The sequence below is a fragment of the Camelus ferus genome, chromosome X, assembly GCF_009834535.1.
Source record: "Camelus ferus isolate YT-003-E chromosome X, BCGSAC_Cfer_1.0, whole genome shotgun sequence".
Lineage (NCBI taxonomy): Eukaryota > Metazoa > Chordata > Mammalia > Artiodactyla > Camelidae > Camelus > Camelus ferus.
This window is the reverse complement of record NC_045732.1, coordinates 19,894,920-19,914,490: the sequence shown is the minus strand read 5'-3', so window position 1 is coordinate 19,914,490 and position 19,571 is coordinate 19,894,920. Positions and strand designations below refer to the sequence as shown.

The window sequence follows — 19,571 nt, the reverse complement described above, 5'->3', positions numbered from 1 at the left end:
AAGGATATCTAGGTTTTGTCCTTTGTTAGCTTCTGGGAGTTTTATAGTTTTGCATTTTATATTTAGGTCAAAGATCCATTTTAAGTTAATTTTTCTGAAAGGTATAAGGTCTGTGTCTAGCTTTTTTTTTTACATGTGATGTTCAGTTGTTCCAGCACCAATTGTTGAAGAGACCATCTTTATTCCATTGTATTGCCTTTGTTTCTTTGTCGAAGATCAGCATTGATACACTTTTTAAATATTGAACTAGCCTTGCATATCTGGAATAAATTCCACTTAATTATATTTTCTTTATACATTATTAGATTCCACATGCTAATACTGTGCTAATGATTTTTGTGTCTAAGTTCATGAACAATATTGGTACGTAGTTTTCTTTTATTATACTAGTTGTCCAGTTTTAGTATCAGGGTAACATTTGCCTCATAAATAAGTTGGAAAATTTTCCTCCTTTTCTATTCTCTGAAAGAGATTTTGTATAATTGATGTTAATTTTTCTTTAAATGTTTGGTAGAATTCTCCTATGAAATTCGGCCTAGAGAATTCTATTTTGGAGAATTTTAAAATCGCAAACTTAATTTCTGTAGTGGTCACAGGATGCTTCAGATTATCTATTTCATTTTGGTTGAGTTTTGGTACCTTCTGGCTTTACAGGAATTGGTCCATTTTTCCTAAACTGTTAAATGTATTAGTGTAAATTGTTTGTAGTATTTCCTTACCCTTTTAATGCCTAATAAGATCTGTAGTGATAGCTCTGTTTACTTTCTGATATTGGTGCTTTTTTCTTCTCTATTTTTATTTTTAATAGCTGTACTAGAACTTTATCAATATTATTTTTTTATGAATCGGCACTTTATTAATTTTTACTATTATTTTCCTATTTTCAATTTTATTTATTTCTGCTTTTTATTATTTCCTTTCTTCTTCTTGCTTTCAGTTTATTTTACACTTCTTTTTCTAGTTTCTTGAGATAGGAACTTAGGTTATTGATTTGAGATCTTTCCTCTTTTCTGCTATAAATTTCTCACTGTTTTAGCTGCATCTCACATATTTTCTTATGTTGTGTTTTCATTTTAATTTGTTTCCATGTAGTTACATCACTGGAGACATCCTCTTTGACACATGGATTATTTAGGGGTGTGTCGCTTAATTTGAAGTGAGGTTCTTTTTCCAATAAACTACATATAGTTGGGTCATGTTTTTTAATTCACTTAACCAATCTCTGCCTTTTTATTGGTGTATCCAGACCATTTACATTTAAGATAATTATTTATATGTTAGAGCTTAAGTCTGCCATTTTATTATTTGTTTTTTGATTGTTTCCTCTTTTTTTCTTTTCTTGCCTTCCTGTGGATTACTTGAACAGTTTTTTTTAAGAAATTCACCTTGCGTTATTTATACTGTTTTTGAATGTATCTCTTTGTACAGCTTTCTTAGTGGTTGCTCTGAATATTACAACATAAATATGCAATGGATCATATTCTAGCATATCAACATTTTGCCACTTCAAGTAAAGTGTGGAAATCTTCCTTCCATTTAAGTCCCTTTATTCTCATTGCTTTCAAATATCATTGTCTTGAGTATTAGATGGTGTTATAACTTTTGTTTTGATTGTAAAATATAATTTATAAAATTAGGAGAAGGATAGTCTCTTGTATTCACCCATGTGCTCTTTCTGTTGTTCAAGGAAGTAAATAATAAAGATGAGAGCAGAAATAAATGAAATAAAGACTAGAAAAATAAAAAGATAAAAATAAAACTAAGAGGGTTTTTTGGTGAAGATAAACAAAACCGACAAACCTTTATCTAGGCTAAGAAAAAAAAGAGAAGACTCAAATAAATAAAACTATAAATGGAAGAGGAGACGTTACAACTGATATCACAGAAATAAAAAGGGTCTTAAGAGAATATTATGAAAAATAATGTGCCAATGAACTGGATAGCCCAGAAAAATTAATAAATTCCTGGAATCATACCGCCTACCGAGACTGAATCATGAACAGAAAATCTGAGCAGACCAATAATGATTAAAGTGTTTGAATCAGTAATAAAAAAAAAACCTCTCAACAAAGAAAATCCCAGGACCAGATGGCTTCACTGGTGAAGTCTATCAACCATTTAGAGAAGATTTAATGTCAATCCTTCTCAAACTCTTCCAAAAAGTTGAGGAGGAAGGAACACTTCCAAACTCATTTTATTATGCCAGCATTACTATGCTGCCATAGCCAGACAAGCACACTACAAGAAAAGAAAATCACACAGGCCAATATCCTTGATAAACAGAGATGCAAAAGTCCTCAACAAAATAGCAACCAAATTCGACAGCACGTTAAAAGGATCATACACCGTGATCAACTGGAGATTATCCCTGGGATGCAAGATAGTTGAACACACACAAATCAATAATTGTAATATACATCACATTAACAGAATGAAGGATAAAAATCACATCATCTAAATATATATACAGAAGAGGCACTTGATAAAATTAAACATCCTTTCATGATAAAAACTCTCAACAAATTAGGTATAGAAGGAATTTATCTTAACATGACAAAGGCCATATATGACAAGCCCATAGCTAACAGCATACTCAAGGATTAAAAGGTAAAATCTTTTCCTGTAACATCAGGAACAAGAAAAGGATGCCCACTCTCACTACTTCTATTCAACACAGTACTGGAAATCTTAGCCAGAGAAATTAGGCAAGCAAAAGAAATAAAAGGCATCTACATTGGAAAAAAAAAAAAAAAGAAGTGTAACTGTTTGCAGAGGACATGATCCTATGTGTAGAAAATCCTAAAAGACCCCAGCAAAAAACCGTTAGAACTAATAAAAATTCAGTAAAGTTGCAGGATACAAAATTAACTTTTCCTTCTTGATGCCTGAAGATTCCTTCTTTTATAACTTCCTTTCTGCTTGAAGAACATCTTTTAGCCAATATTTAAAAGTAGGTCTGGAAGCAACTAATTCTCTTAATGTTTTTCATCTTAGAATGTCTTGATTCCCCTTCTCAGCTAAAGGATATTCTGGGTTGGCAGTTCTTTCCTTTCAGAAGTTGAAATATATTGTACCACTTCCTTCTATCTTCCATGGTTTCAGATGAGAAATCCACTGTCATCTGAATTGGTGTTTCCTGATAGGTCAACATCATTTTATCTCCAGCTGCTTTCAAGATTATATCTCTGCCTTCAGCTTTGAGAGGTTTAACTACAGTGTGTCAATATGAATTTCTTTGAATTTATCCTGTTTGGAGTTTGCTCAGATTCTTGTATCTTTGCGCTTTCTTCTGCCAAATTTGGGGTGTTTTTACATCATTACTTCAAATGAGTCTTTCAGCCTCATTCTCTTTCTCCTCTCCTCTGGGACTCCAATGATATGAATGTTGGATCTTTTCTTATTGTTCCATAGGCCCCCAAGAGTCCATTCATTTTTTCCAATCTATTTTCTGTCTTTTTTAGATGAATAAATTTTATTAATCTGTCCTCAAGTTCATTGATTCTAACTGCTGGCATATTTACTCTTCTATTGAGCCCATCAAGGAAGTTTAAAATTTTTGGTATATTTTTCAGTTAGAAGATTTCCACTTCATTCTTTTCCATAACTTGTATTTCTTTGCTGAGATTTTCTATTTTTTCATTTGTTTCAAGAGAATTTGTTATTGCTTGTTGAAGTTTTGTTGTTGCTGTTGTTGTTATGGATACTTTAAACTCCTTGTCAGATAATTCCAACATCTCATTCATCTCTGTTTTGGCATCAGTTGGTTGTCTTTTTTTTCATTCACATTTTGATTTTTCTGACTCTTGATATGATGGGTGGTTTTCATTAGTATCCTGGACATTTTTACTATTATTTTGTGAGACTCTAGGTCCTACTTAAATCTTTTATTTTAGCAGGAGTCACTTGTTTAGGTTTAGCATGCAGGTCCTGGCCTACTTTTGTGGAGTGTGGTTTGAACAATAGCTTATTTTTCAGAGTCTTTGCAGTATTTTTTGGTGTTCTTGGTTTATCTGGCGCTGCTGAGAAGGCTCCCACTGTTCCCTGATGGTGTTGCCTGAAAGGGGTTGCTCCAGGCAGGGCCATCTGATGTCTCTAGGTGGAGGAAGGGAGTCTGGGGGCCCGCAGGGATGAAGAGTGTTTCCTGGGTCAGGCAGCTTGTTGTGTGTGGCAGAATCTCTCTTGCCAGTGTCAACCTGCCACTTGGTGTCTCTCAGTAAGGCAGGCTAGTCTTAGGTCTGGCAAGAGAGGCAAGCACTTCCTTTAGCTGCTTGTTTTTAGAGGGGCTCCTTATCCATCCAGTTTACCAGTGCTGTCAAATTCAGCTGGTGTTATCAGAGAACATACTATTTCATCTGGTAGAGTAATGAGCCTACCTGGGCTACCCTGTGTTGCTAGGTTGGGGTTATGGAAATGCTAGGCGTGGGTTGCTTTCTTCTGTTGAGGGGAGGTGGGGATGTAAGACATCCTGTGGCTGTGTTGTTCCTCTTCGGATCCAAACCAGTTCCTTTTCCCACATTTCAGAGCGCTCCTTTGTTTGCCTCTTAAGTTCTTTCCAGTGTTTATAGTTATACTTAGCAGGGGGAATCAGGGAGAAATGGGTCGAAGTCATCTTGTACAGACCAAAATTTCTTTTTAATTGTTTATTTTAAAACTAAAGAATAATTGAAGAAAAATATTATTATGATTGTTATATGATTGATACTAAAAATAATTTTGGCATAGAAATAAAGGGCACTTCAAAAAATGATCTGCTCCAGGTATCAAATATACTACCTTTGCTACTGAGAATGAGCAAAGTAAAAGGAGAGATTAGAAAGATTTTGAAGAGGACATTGAAGCCAAGGGTGGAAAGAGTGTTAAGAAGCAGAGAGAGATTATTATTATATTTGTTTTATGATGGGATTAGAAACCAGGGGAGCTGAAGCATTAGGTTGCTTGCCCAAAATTGCTTTGGCATTTGGCTGCAGGATGGTTGCAGAATTCAGGATTATGACATTCCAAGACCATGGTAACAGCACACTGTTTCCCAGGGTGCCGCTTTCCAACTCCAAACACAACCTCTGCCAGAAAATATACCACTACAGTCAAGTACCTTTTACCTATCTGGCAAATGAACAAAAAGTTTCAATAGAGACAACTGTTCACAAAATATAACTAGTATTAAATGTCTTTTATTAACTGTCTCTTAATTATCCTGCTTGGAGGTGGCTTAATTAATGTTCATGAATTCATTTCAAGATAATGATTACCACCAATGGAGTACTTACTCCTAGAGAGAGAGTATTAAATTATAATTGGCATTTGGATAAGTTTGTGAAACTGCATCTTATCTTTCTTTAAGCTTCTGACTTCTAGAATTTATCCATGACAACTTCTAAAATGTCACATTTCTGAGTTTCATTTGCCCATTGTCACTTCCATATAAACTAAGCCTTTGTCCCAATGGTATATACAGGATTTCAGATAAAAGCTGACCACCTCCTGATTAAATGTTTTTGAGTCTTTCATTAGATCTCTCTATATAATGGTATCTATATTTCTTCCTTTTTCAGGGTCAACTTTTAGAAATCTAATGAAAGATTCAAGCATACATATATGTAACATAAAATCATATATATATATGTGTGTGTGTATATATATATATATATATACACACATGTATTTTATGTATTTTAGCAAGTGTGATTGGGCAATGACTATTTGTTATATTGAGCCATGGGAAAGTACTCACTGGAAATAGATTAAGGTATCTTTGGAAAAATCTCTTAACTTTCAAAATGTTGGGATGCCATCTCACTCATCCCCAAATTTCTTCCAGCACATTAAATGGCTTCCCAGCATCCCAAAAAAGTGAACCAAGCTTTCAAAAGTGTTCATCTTGCAGTTAGCTGACACTTCTATATGAGGTACCACTGGTTTTGGGGGTCTTAGCTTCCTCTTACAAGTCTTGTAGTATTTGTGGGAAAAGTTACAGTACTTTGGTAATTTGAGACCTCAGTCTCACAACTGAGCTATTTAAATCATGACTCTATGAGGAGGTGAGATGACAAGGAGTTGGGTAAGAATGATCAAGTTTGTAAACTACAAGTGCAAAAATTCACCCAATAGTACAAATTATTACTCAACTGGAGGAATCTAAGGGTCACAGCCACAAGATACCACTCATACGATGTACAAATGATTCACCAAGAGGAGTGATATACTCATTCATAGGGCAAGTTCTAACATCTATAATTCTGCAACTCAGAGCAGCGGGAAGCAAGTCTGCTCTTGGAAACCTGCTTAGAAGAAGCAGTAATATTATTGGTTCTCCTCTCCATTTGTTCTTCAATATCATATCATCAACTGATGCTTCACAGTATTCCCCTGCACCAAATACTGCCCCCGTGTGAAGTGAACACGTAAAAAGTCATTGTTATTTTCTCTGCCATGGGGCTGCTGGCTGTACAGTGCCAAAGCAAAGTGGAGAAATGATTATTTGAAGTGAAATACTCATTTACTTCTTTGACAGTAAAAAGACCCAAGTTATTACTGTGAACCAAATGTCTCCTGGGGGATATGAATGAGGTTAAATTAATCCAAACTTCCTGGCTCTTAACTCCACCTGCTAATTCAGAGTCATCAGTGCTGTGGTCTGAATATTTGTGTCCTCCTCAAAATTTCTATGTTGAAATCCTAACCCCCAAGCTGATGGTATTAGGAGGTGGAGCTTTCGGGAGGTGATTAGGCCATGAAGGCAGAGCCTTCACGACTGGGACTAGTGCTTTATAAAAGAGACCCCCAGAGAGCTCCCTGAACCCGTCCACCACGTGAGGACAATGCAAGAAGTCAGCAGTCTGCAACCTAAAAGTGGGCCTTCACTAGAACCTGACCAGGTTGGCATCCTGATCTTGTACTTCTCAGCCTTCAGCACTGTAAGAAATACATTTCTATTGTTCACAAGCCACCCAGTGCCTGGCATTTTTGTTACAGCAGCCCAAACAGACAGCTTTCTAGAAAAGCCCCCTTTCGATCAAGTAGTCCTGGATGTCCCTGGAGGGATTTCACATGAAACACTGTGGCAGTCGCAGGACCCACTCATCCACTATGAAAACATCTTGCTTCTCTCTGGCCGTGGCTTCCCCGTGTCAGTTTCACCGGCTCAAAGCTGGAGTGAGGGTCTCTTCCTAGTGCTGCTGCTGCTGCTGCTGCTGCTGGTAAGTCCAACTTCCCCACCAAGTGTGCTCTCTTGCCATGCTCCCTAAATGGTCCATGATGCAGTAGCAGTCCAGAGAACACCTCTCTTCTCCACTGTGTGGTATTCTTTGTCTCCTGAGCCCCAGAAAAAAGATGCTTGTGTTCAGTCTCATCAAAGCGTCTCATAAAATGGCTCCTTCCATGTTGGACCTCAATAATATCTTTCTCCATTGAGCCTCAAAAACCATTCTGTCAAACCAGGCAAGAACCAAAACCCTGCCTTCTGCTCTCTTATCCTCATTTCCAATTTCTCCACCCTTCTCTACCTGCACACTTCATGACTCTAACTCCTCTTTCTTCCTTCAGACACAGCACTCAAGAACTCAAGGACTCATGGACATCAAGTCAGAGAAATACTGCCCACCTACTATACCTACTTTGCCCCGAGTGGTGATTCTCTGTTAGAGAGTGTATTTTTTCATTGGCCTCAATCCTCCATTTGGCTTTGGCTGTTTAGACATGGCCTTAAGAGTCTCTAGAGCAGTAGTCTCCAAAATGGGGTCATCATACCCCAGGAATGAGATAATACATTGGGATGTAGGGAACAAATGTTAGAATGAATAGATAGATTCAGTTTTACTACTATTTAATATATAGATTGCCACTAGTGGTCTGTATGAGAGGGTCATATGTTTCACGTTTTACAAGGTGTCCTGAGGAAGGAGTGCATGTACCACCCTGGGAATAGTTGACAATGGAGTCCTCATGTGATCGCTCCTTTCAGCGTATTACAAAGTATTACAGTTTACATGTTCCTGGTTAGGTGGCATTACAAATTATGTTACCCAGTTTTAATTAATAACTCTTTCAAAATTGGCAAGTAACTTAAAAAAATCCCTGTAAAGAAACCATAGATCAAGATACTACCATTATCACAAGCTCACAAAAGTATAAGAAAAATTGGCAGCACTGCCAATTCTCTCACCCTAGTAGTAGCTCAGCACATTATATAAAATGAGGACATCTAATCAGAGTACTTTAAAATAGAAATTGTCAAGTAACTTACACTTAAAAATCACTTAAAATATGTTATTAACAATTATCTTCATTTGGAGTCCCCCCAAAGCAGACTTCAAGACCAGGATTTAGATGCAAGTATCTTATTTGGGAGGTGATTGGAGGAAGCACAGTGAGGGCATGGGGAAGTGACACACAAAGGCAGGAAAGCCAATAAAGCGTATGCTGATGAGTGGATTACTACTTTGAGCACCCGGGACTCTGTCCTGCTGAGGACCTTCTGGGGGACTCGGAAAAAAATTGTCCCTCCTCCGAGGTTCAAGGAAGTTGGGGTATTTATCCACTGACTCTTATCCTCATTGGTTAAGGATCATCCCTGGGCTGTTTAGGTCCCTGACACTTCCAGTCTCCCCCGTGCATACTGACCACACTTTAACAGTGAGAGAATGCTTTCATGAAGAGAGACATAAGAAGCTGTTGCTCTTACAGGAAACTTCTGCAAATGACCAACAGGGCCAAGGGGATCTCGGCTGGACACTGACAATGTCTGCTACTGCAACAAACCTTTCTGTGACTGTGTATAATTTCTTGACCTTTTAGAAAATTATAGTAGGAAGCTATCACAATTGGAAAGACTTTAAAAATATTATTCATTTTATCTTTTCTTCATCCTTTCAAAGTGTATCATTGGGTGTGGGACTTATCATGTACATAATACATTAGAGCAGGAGTACACAGATATAATTTAGAAACAAATATATCTGTATTGGCCATTCATGCACAAAATATTTTTATTGATACAGTTGCCTGGGTCAAAAAAGTTTTAGAGCTCACTCCTCTAAGTGGGGCTGGAATCTCAGAATGGTTTATGAGCCCTAACCACAAATTCTGTTGAAATACCTCAGCCCATAGTAGAGTCATAGAACAAAAATCATAATCCCACCTTTACTGTTTGTCCAGAAATGTCTTACAAAGGACTCTCTCTCCCTCTGTTCTCACAAGATTCCTCGGAGCTTGCTTGGTTAACTTCTCTTTGGGTATCATGGCATTTAAAAGCAGGTTGTCTTGTAGATGAAAATGTCAGAAAGCAGGGTTCATGGTGAGCAGGAAGGGAAGCAAATTATAAAAGGAGATGGTATTGAAAGGGTTGGGGCCTCACTCTACCAAAGGACCTGGCAGATGTTCTCATGATGCTCAGAGTGATGCCCTCCATGTTGAGAAGGGTCACTTTCCCAGGGAGTAGGGCAGGGGTAGGTGAGAGCTACATGGTCCCAGTAGTTGATCAGATTGACCTTTCTGATTCACCATTTATGGACCTTTTGTCTAATTAGCCAGAACTGGGCCAGCAAACTTTGCTAAATCAAGAGTTTTCTGGGACTTGCTTTAGTCATTGGTAGTTGACACAACAATGGTCTATATCAATCATTTATAGTGTCTACAGAATACCAAGCTTCAAGAAGTGCTAGAAGAGTCAGAGCCATGAGACAGTTGTCCTAGTATTCTGTTTATGCCAGGAGAACCAAACAACAGGTTTTGGAAGGATATGTCTTTCTTGCAGACATCAAAGCTAAAAAGCTACTACCGAAACATACGAACTCTGCTCACCCACCTAACTTCAGTCACTCAACAACTGCCGACTGAGTGTCTGTGCTAGGGCCTGTGGTATATTAGAAAGGAAAGAAGGGCAGGAAGAGCGTGGAAGAGAGGAAGGGATGGAAGTCATCCTTGGCTTTCTGAAAAGGCTGTTAACCTTACACAAGGCTGCACATGGTGACTGCCAAATGAAGTGGACGAACATGGAAACATCTCAGGAGCTTAGATCAAAGATACAGTGATCAGGGAAGCATCCAGGAAGAGTTGAGATCTGAGCTGAAAAGTATTCTCAAACTTGAGTGTACACCAGAACCACTGGACTGTTCAATAAGACTGCAAGTCTCCAACCACAAAGACTCAGATTCAGTAGGTCTGTGGTGGGATCTGAGCCTTTGCATTTCTAACAAGTTTCCAGGTGGGGCTGATGCTGCTGGTCTGAAGACCACTGTGAGAACCGCTGCTCTGAAGGATTTCAGATATGTAGATGGGAGAGGGCTGTCAAGGGTTGAGATGAGGACATATTAAGAGGAATAAGGTTGGGAAAGTGGAAGTCATGTTTAGGAGGACTCTGAAGTGAAGGGATTGTGTAAAAGAAGAGTGGGAGAAAGGAATGTAAAGGTCTATCTGAAGATTTTGGAATTCATCCTGCAGGTGACTGGGATTAATTGAATGTGTTTTGAGTGGTGACGTGACATGGTAGAAACCGTATTTTAGGACTATTTAATCTGTTTGCAGGATATTCCATGGTGTAGAGCAGGGAAGGTGAAGAGATGAACACAGAAAGTACATGTAAGAGCTTGTGAATTTATTTAAGTTGTTTAAAAGTCTATTTTATATAGTGTTCTTTCCAAACTGAGGTGAGGAAAGAAGTGCTTCTCGGGGGATTAAATTTTGGTAAGAAGCTTGGGCCAGCCTTCCTTTTGGAAAAGAAGACAGAGGCAAACAAATGGATCTGAGCTTTGGTCTTCCATTATTCAAGTTTTCCTAAAAAGTGACAACATGGAAATCTTCAAGTGTGCTCAGAATCTGTGCCAATTTGATGGGAGAATCTGCAGATTTTCAAGCAGTAAGTTGATCCATGGTAGCCTTCAACCCAGGAGTGAGGAATTTTCTGTTTATAGTCTTGACTCAAAAGAGATCCAAATTTGCCCCACCCTAAGAGTGCATCTCGAAGGGGGAATTTTTAATGTTTAAAAATGGTTTATACTAAGATCACATTGAAATTTGCTTCTTTCTTTTCCTCCCTGAAGACAAATGCAATGTGTGACACTGATTCTCCATCAAGCAAGAGAATTGTGCTCTGAGGATGCACACAGACACACACACAGACACACACACACACATACACACACTATCGAGCATTGGACAGGTCTCTGCTCTGAGAGAGATGCTCAGGCATATTTCTGCATGAAGCAAAATCAATATGGGCGAATCTGAGAAACATCTGTTGGGAACTTTTGGAAAGGCAGATGGAAGAGGAAATGGGAGACAAGAGGAAGACTTGGGAAACGATCCAAGGAAGCTCCATCTACACACAAGTCTTTAGTGAACACTGATGCAGCCATCAGTGAGGCCCCAAGGTAAGCCCTGCCTGAAGGAGCCTTGAGTCAACGTGGGGTGGGGGGGGGGTGCGGTTGAAAACAAACTCTGGTAACAGGAACTGTCCCGGGGCCTTTGTGCTCTTGGGTTCCACCTCTCTAGGCAACCCTTCTTCTCTGCTGTGGTTTTTCTCCCATTTCCTGCTTTTCTCCTTCTTTAGCCACCACCCAGCTCCCTACGGGTTGAATAACAATTTAGTACAAATACAATATTTTTCAAAATGTTTTGCAATGAAAACTTATTGCTTTTGTTCTCTTTGGCTAGAGTGGTGGTGGCCTGGTATGACTGACCCAATTTTAAAGACAGGAAAAATAGGGATAATGGATCGAGTGATTTGCCAGCGATGAAATGAATGAGATTAGCACCGTTACTTTTTTACCCCAGCAACTGAGATAAATACCAGAGCTGGATTGTAGCAATTATTTGTGAAAGCACTGGAAAACATCATTCTTCGTGATTCTCATGTAATGCATGTGGTAACAAAGAAGATGGCTATGCCAGTTTTTAATTCAATGGGGGTTTTGAATATATTTCTAATTCCTTTGCCACACCCCCTGGTTTTCTTATGCATAAAATGGAGGGAACGCAATAATTAGTATCTACCTTAATAGGGCGTTTGTAAGGATTAAATGACTTAAAATATGTTAAGCACTTAGAACAGTACATAGCATCTAATAAGCACTTAATATTTATTAGTTTTATTATTGTTGTTGTTGTTGCAATAGCAACAATACTTTATTTTCAAGTGACAACCTCAATATTCAAATCTTCCAAAAATTTATACCAGGTACTGCCTAGATGCAAAGGAATAATACTGGCTTGCCTGAGAATCTTATTAGAATGAAAAAAAAGGGTTGGGGATTAAATTAATGCATGGCCCACCACTCTTTCAGAACACTTTGGAGATTAAAGCCTTCATTTTAGGTTATTTGTATCAGGGCTGGCTGTGCCTATGAGAAAATGGAACCCAAATGTTGCAGGTGCCATTCCTGCTCCCGCCTACTGGCACCCCGTTGTAGCAAGAGCCATTTCCTAGCCACGAAGACACCAAGAGTGTACTATGATTGGGGTCTGAGGTAACACTAAATTAGCTGTGACTGCTAATTGAGTTGATCTGGCTTGTCACACCTGTGTCACCTCTCAAATATAAGCCCCATAGGTCATCTCTTCCCTTTTATATTTTCAGCCAAGGATTTCTTTGCTCTGCTTAACGCCTCTCTTGTCTTTCTGTCTCTCCCAATCCTTTACACAGTGTCCACTGGATTGCCAGTGCCCTCTTACATAGCAAGTAGCCCTGGGCCCTGCCACTCCCCCCTCATCTTGTATTAATTGAAATCTGACTCTCCCATGAAGCTCTACTTCCTAAAGCTCTTTTAGGTGAATAGTGTTTATTCTACTGGGTTTCATACAAATTATCATCACCATCCACCTGTCCTCCCTCCAAAGTATTGTTCTTCTAATTTTATATAAAAACCTTCTGGGGAACTTCCACTTTCAGGAAGATGGAGTGGATATACTTTTCCCTATTCCTTTCACTAAGTACAACTAAAATCCCTAGACATTACGTATGAAACAAATATAAGAAGACTCTGAAAGGTGGAGAGAGGAAAGCAGACTGGCTAGAGACCTCAGGACCTGAGGACCAGCAGGGTGGTAAATTCTCTGAGTTTTCTTTTTGCCTCATCACAGAATTGGAGCTGAAGAAGCTGACAATCAGGAACACAGACATATGCAGACCGCCCCCCCCCCCACCAAAAAATAGCCCAAGCAAAAGCCTGCCATCTCCAGCCAAAGTACCAGGAAAGGGACAGCCTAGCAACACAGACCCTTTAGAAAATAACCGGTTTACTTCAGCCAAACACCACCGAAAGAACTATAGTCTGGACTCCCCTCTCACCAGGGTGGTGTCAGAGGAAGCCGAGTAGGGAGTCATGTCTTTCATCCCTGCTGGGTGATAACAAACACTCCCCTTGCAGTGTCGGTGCAGACCATGTGGGAATCTTGGACCCTCAGCCTCAGCTAGCATTAATGAGGCACCCTACCCCTCCTCCTCCCCACTAGGTGATGTCAGGGGAGGGCTAGCAGAGAGTCAGAACTTTCACAATTACCCAGTGGTAATGAGGCAACTATCCCAGGTGTCAGTGAAGGCTAGGTGGGCAGGTGGAACTTCTCTAGGACGACAGCAGAGACTGAGCAGGGAACCTGGACTTCTACATTCATCTGGCAGGAACAAAATGGCTCTCCTATTTCCCCTACAAGAGCAGTGTCAGAGGAAGCCAGCTAAAGCGAAAGGTTTAAGTAATAGCCAGAGTAACATAGCATAAATGTCCAGGTCTCAATTAAAAAAATGCATCATACAAAGAACCAGGAAAATCTCACTTTAAATGAAAAAGACAATCAATAGATGACAACATTGAGATGACAGAGATGTTAGAATTATATGACAAAGACTTAAAAGCAATCATCAGAAAAATGCTTCAATGAGCAATCACAAACATGATTGAAACCAATGAAAAAGTACAAAGTCTCAGCAAAGAAAAAGAGTCCAAGCAAAGAAAGAGAAGATAAAAGGAAGAACCAAATGGGAATTGTAGAACTAAAACTACAATAACCAAAATAAAAAACTCAATAGATGGGCTCAATAGTAGAACAGAGAAGATAGAGGGCAGAACTAGTGAAGTTGAAGAAAGAAGAATAAAAATTACCCAATGTGAATGACAAGAAGAAAATAGACTGAAAAACATGAACTGTTTTGTTCCTCAAGGAACTGTGGGACTATAACAAAAGATCTAACATCTGGGCCATTGGAATTCCAGAAGGAAAGGAGAAAGAGGATGGGATTGAAAAAGTCCTCAAAGAAATAATGGCTGAAAACTCTTTGAATCTAATAAAATACACAAACCTACATATTCCAGAAATTGAGCAAACGCTAAACAGGGTAAACCCAAAGAAATTCATACCAAGTTACATAATGGTCAAACTCCTGAAAACTAAAACCAAAGATTAATCTTGAAAGCAGTGAGAGAGAAACAAATTACCTATAGGGGAAAAGCAATGTAAATAACAGCAGATTTCTCGTCATAAACCATCGAGGTCAGAATAAAGTGGCACAACACTTTTCAAGTGTTGAAAGAAAAAAAGAACTGTAAATTCAGAACTCTTTATCCAGTGAAAATATCCATCAAGGATGAAGAGGAAATAAAGACATTCTCAGATGGAGAAAAACTAAGAATCTGTCACCAGAAGATCTAACTTAAGAAAATGGCTAAAGAAAGTTCTTTAAACAGAAAGGAAATGATAAAAGAAGGAGTTGGAATATCAGGAAGGAAGGAAGAACAACAGAAAGAGTAAAAATATGGGTAAATATATTTTCCTGCTCTTGAGTCTTCTAAATTGTTTCATGATTGAAGCAAAAATTTTAACACTATCTGATGTGTTTCTGAATGTATGCAGAGAAAGTACTTAAGACAATTATATCATAAATAAAGAAGGGTAAGGGAGGCAAGGTTTCTATACTTCAATAGAACTGGTAAAATGTCTAGTAGACTGCAATAAGTTATGTATATATAATGCAATACCTAGAGCAACTACTAAAAAGCTATACAAGGATATACTAAGAAACACCACAGTAACTGAAAATTTAATTCTAAAAATGTTAAAGTGACCCAGAGGAAGGCAGGATAAACAAAACAGATGATAAACACAGAGAACAAACAGAAAAGAAAATTATAAAATGGAAGATGTATGTGTTAACATACTAATAATTACATTAAATGTAACCAATCTAAACACCAATTAAAAGACAGAAATTGGCATAGTGGATTAAAAAACATGAACATCTTTATAGTGTCTACAAGAAACTAACTTTAAATATAATGATAGGTAGGTTGAAAGTAAAAGGATAGAAAAAGATATATCATGCAAACAGTCAAAAAAGAAAGCTGAAGTGGTTATATTAATATTAGATAAAGTAGAGCAGAGAAAATTACCAGAGACAGAGGGGCACATTATATATCAATGAAAGAGTCAACCCATTAAGCACACATAGCTATTTAAATGCGTATGCATCAAATGACAGAGCTGCAAAATCTGTGAAGCAATAAAATGGTATCGCTGAAAGGAGAAATAGACAAATCCACAGTCATATTTAGAAACTATAATACCCTTCTCTCAACAAGTCATAGAACATCTAGACAGGAAATTAAGAAGGATATAGAAGAACTCAACACCATTACCAACCAACAGGATCTAACATTTATACAACACCCCGCCCAACAATAGAAGAATACATATTCTTTCCAAGTTCCCAGAGTTCATATACCAAGATGCCATATCCTGGCCATAAAAACAAACCCAAGACTGAAGCATTATGCTGTACACCAGAAATTGACACAACATTGTAAACTGACTATACTTCACACACATATATATACACACAGACATACACACACACACACACACACACACACACACACAAAAGAAACCCCAATTTATTTAAAATAATTGAAATAATACAGAGTATATTCTCCAACCACCATGGATTCAAACTAGAATCAATAAGTGAAAGATAACAGGAAAATCTCCAAACAGTTGGAAATCAAACATACTTCTAAACAATCCATGTGTTAAAAAAGAAGTCTCAGGGAAATTTTAAAAATACATTGAACTGAACAAAAATGAAAATACACATATCAAATATGTGAGACCCAGCTAAAGCTGAGAGGGAAATTAATTGCATGAAATTTATTGCATGAAATATTTACATTAGAAAAGAGGAAAAGCTTCAAATAAATAATATACATATCCACCTTAAGAACCTCGAAAAAGAGCAAAATAAACCCAAAGCAAGCAGAAGGAAGGAAATAATAAGAACAAAAGTCAGTGAAACTGACAACAGTAAAACAATAGAGAAGATCAACAAAACAAAAAGCTGGGTTTTTTTTTTTTCTGAAAAAAATCAATAAAATTGGCAAACCTCTAGCAAGACTGAAAAATAAAAATAAAAATAAAAAAGCGTGAAACACAAATTACCAATATCAGGAATTAAACAGGAGTTATCACAACAGACTCTGCAGACATAAAAATATAATAAGAAAATACTATGAAAACTATATGTATATAATTTGACAATTTAGATGAAACGGATCAAGTCCTCATATAGTACAAACTAGTACAACTCACCCAACAACAAATAAATAATCTGAATATCCCTATAACTATTAAAGAAATTGAATTTATAATTTTAAACTCCCCCAAAAGAAATCTCCAAGCTCAAATGGTATTATTGGAGAATTCTATCAAATGTTTAAAGTATAATTAACATCAATTCTACATAATCTCTTCCAGAAAACATATGAGGGAGGAACACTTCTTAATTCATTTTATTAAACTAGTATTATCATGATACAAAACCAGACAGTACCAAAAAAGTGTATCTTTCATATGGATACAAAAATCTTTAACAATATTTTGCAAATACATTCACCAATATACAAAAAGAATTATACACTGTGACCATGTGGGGCTTATTCAAAGGATGCAAGGCTGGTTCAAATTCAAAAATCAATCAGTGTAATCCACCATAGTAACAGGCTAAAGAATAAAAATGGATATGATCATATCCATTGATGCAGAAAAACCATTTGACAAAATTCAATGCCCATTTATAATAAATGAAAAAATCTCAGAACTAGGAATAGAGGGGAACTTCCTCAACTTGATAAAGAACACCTACTAAAAAACTACAGCTAATATTATATTAATGATGAAAGACTGGCTGCTTTCCTTCTAAGATCAGGGAAAAGGAAAGGATGTTTGCTCTTATCATTCTTAGTCAACATAGTACTGGAGGTCCTAGCCAATGTAATAAGGAAAGAAAAAGAAATAAAAGGCATAGAGTTTGGGAAGAAAGAAATGAAACTGTCCCTATCTGCAGATAACATGATTGTCTATGTATAGAATCCCAAGAAATCTACAAAATACTCCCAGAATGAATGAGTTCAGCAAAGTGGCAGGATGTAAGGTGAACACACAAAAGTCAATCACATTTCTGTATACTAGCAATGAACATATAAACACTGAAATTAAAAGTACAATACCATTTACAATCCCTAAAATACACCCTTAAGTGTAAATCTAACAAAATGTGTGTGGGACTTGTATGCTGAAAACTACAAAACAATGATGAAAGAAATCAAACAACATACACATAAATGGAGAGACATACTTTGCCCATGGATTGAAAGATTCAACATAGAAAAAATATCAATGCTCACCAAATTAATATGTAAGTTTAATGCAATTCCTATAAAAATCCCAGCAAGATTTTTTGTAGCTGTAGACAAGAGTATTCTACAATATATATGGAAAGGTAAAGGAACTAGAATAGCTAAAATAATTTGGGAAATGAAGAATAAAGTGATTGAAATAGCTCTACCTAATATAATGCTTACTAAATAGCTACCATATTCGGAACAGTATGGTTGGCAGAGAGATGGACACATAGATCAGTGGAAAAGAACAGAGAACCCAGAAATAGACCCACATACATATGTCCAAATGATTTTTGACAAAGGTTCGAAAACAATTTAAAAGAAGGACAGCCCTTTAAACAAATGGTGCTGGATTATAAACTTAAATGCAAAATGTATAACTACAAAAATTTTAGAAAAAAACATAGCAGAAGATCTTTGCTAGAGCTAGGCCAGAAGTTCTTAGACTTGACACCAAAGCATGATCCATATAAAGAAAAACTGATAAATTGGACTTTATCAAAATTAAGAAATTTTGCTCTGTGAAAACCCTGTAAGAGGCTGCAGAAGCAAGCTATAGACTGGGAGAAAATATTTGCAGACTGCATATCCAATGAAGGACTATTATCTAGAATATATAAACAACTCTTAAAACTCAGCAGTAAAATACAAACAATCCAATTAGAAAATGGGCAAAAGACATGAATAGATATTTTGCTGAAGAGGATATACAGATGGCAAATAAGCACAAGAAAAGGCAGTTAATATTGTGAACAGTTAAGAGAATACAAATTAAAAACACAATGAGCTATCAAAACACCTATCAGAATGACTAATATAAAAAACAGTGAGGAGGGAGGGTATAGCTCGATGGTAGAGTGTGCACTTAGCGTGCACGAGGTCCTGGGTTCAATCCCCAGCACCTCCATTAAGAAAGGAAGGAAGGAAGGAAGGAAGGGAGAAAAAAGAAAGAAATCTAATTACCTTCCCCCAAAAAGGCAAAAAAAATTTTAAAAAACAATTACAACACCAAATGCTGGCAAGGATGCAGAGAAACTGGATGACTCATAAACTATCAGTGGGAATGTAAAATGGCACAGCTACACTGGAAAGTAGTTTGGCAATTTTTTTTTAAAATAAAACATGCAACTCTCACATGATTCAGCAATTGTACTGCTGGGCATTTATCCCAGGAAAATGAAAAGTTATGTTCACAGAAAAACCTGTACGTGAATGTCCATAGCTGCTTTATTCATAACGGCCCCAAATTGAAAAAAAAAAAAAAAAAACAGATGTTCTACCACAGGTGAATGGTTAAACAAGCTATGGTACCATGCAGCAACAAAAGGGAATAAACTATTGAGACACAAAAAAACTTGGATGAATCTCTGGGGAATTATTTGAGTGAAAAAAGTCAATCCCTAATTACAAGCTGTATGAGAACACTTTTATAACACTTTTGAACTGACAAAATTTTAGAAATGAAGAACAGAGTAATGGTTGCCATTGGTTAGGGAAGGGGTGGAGGGGTGGAAGATAGGTGGGTCATGGTTTTAAAAGGCCAGTAGGGGGATCCTTGTGGTGATGGAAATGTTCAGTATCTTAATTGTATCAATGCCCATATCCTGGCTGTGATATTGTACTATAGTTCTGCAAGATGTTACCCTTCCGGGAAACACTGGATCCCTCTGTGTTACTTCTTAACTGCATAAGAATCTACAATTATCTTAAAGAAAGGGTTTAATTTAATAAAACATAAAAAATAAACCTCCTGTTCTGAATCATTATCTTCTGGCTGTCCCACTCACTATCTCTCTTCATCACTGTCATCTACCAGATGGGAGTCAATGGTGACTCGGACTAGGGAGGAAGTGGTGAAAATAGTGAGAAGTGGGTGGCTTCTGGGTATATTTTGAAGGTACAACCAAAAGGATT

At 37.3% G+C, this 19,571-nt stretch overlaps 1 protein-coding gene and 1 pseudogene across 1 annotated transcript in view; one reads left to right on the top strand and one right to left on the bottom strand.

The window, feature by feature from the left end:
* RAI2 (retinoic acid induced 2) overlaps nt 1-19,571 on the bottom strand; it is a 118,082-nt gene that overhangs the window by 71,137 nt on the left and 27,374 nt on the right. The gene's annotated exons all lie outside the window — the stretch shown is intronic.
* Nucleotides 6,819-19,571, top strand: part of LOC116662196 — a 44,901-nt pseudogene continuing 32,148 nt past the window's right edge.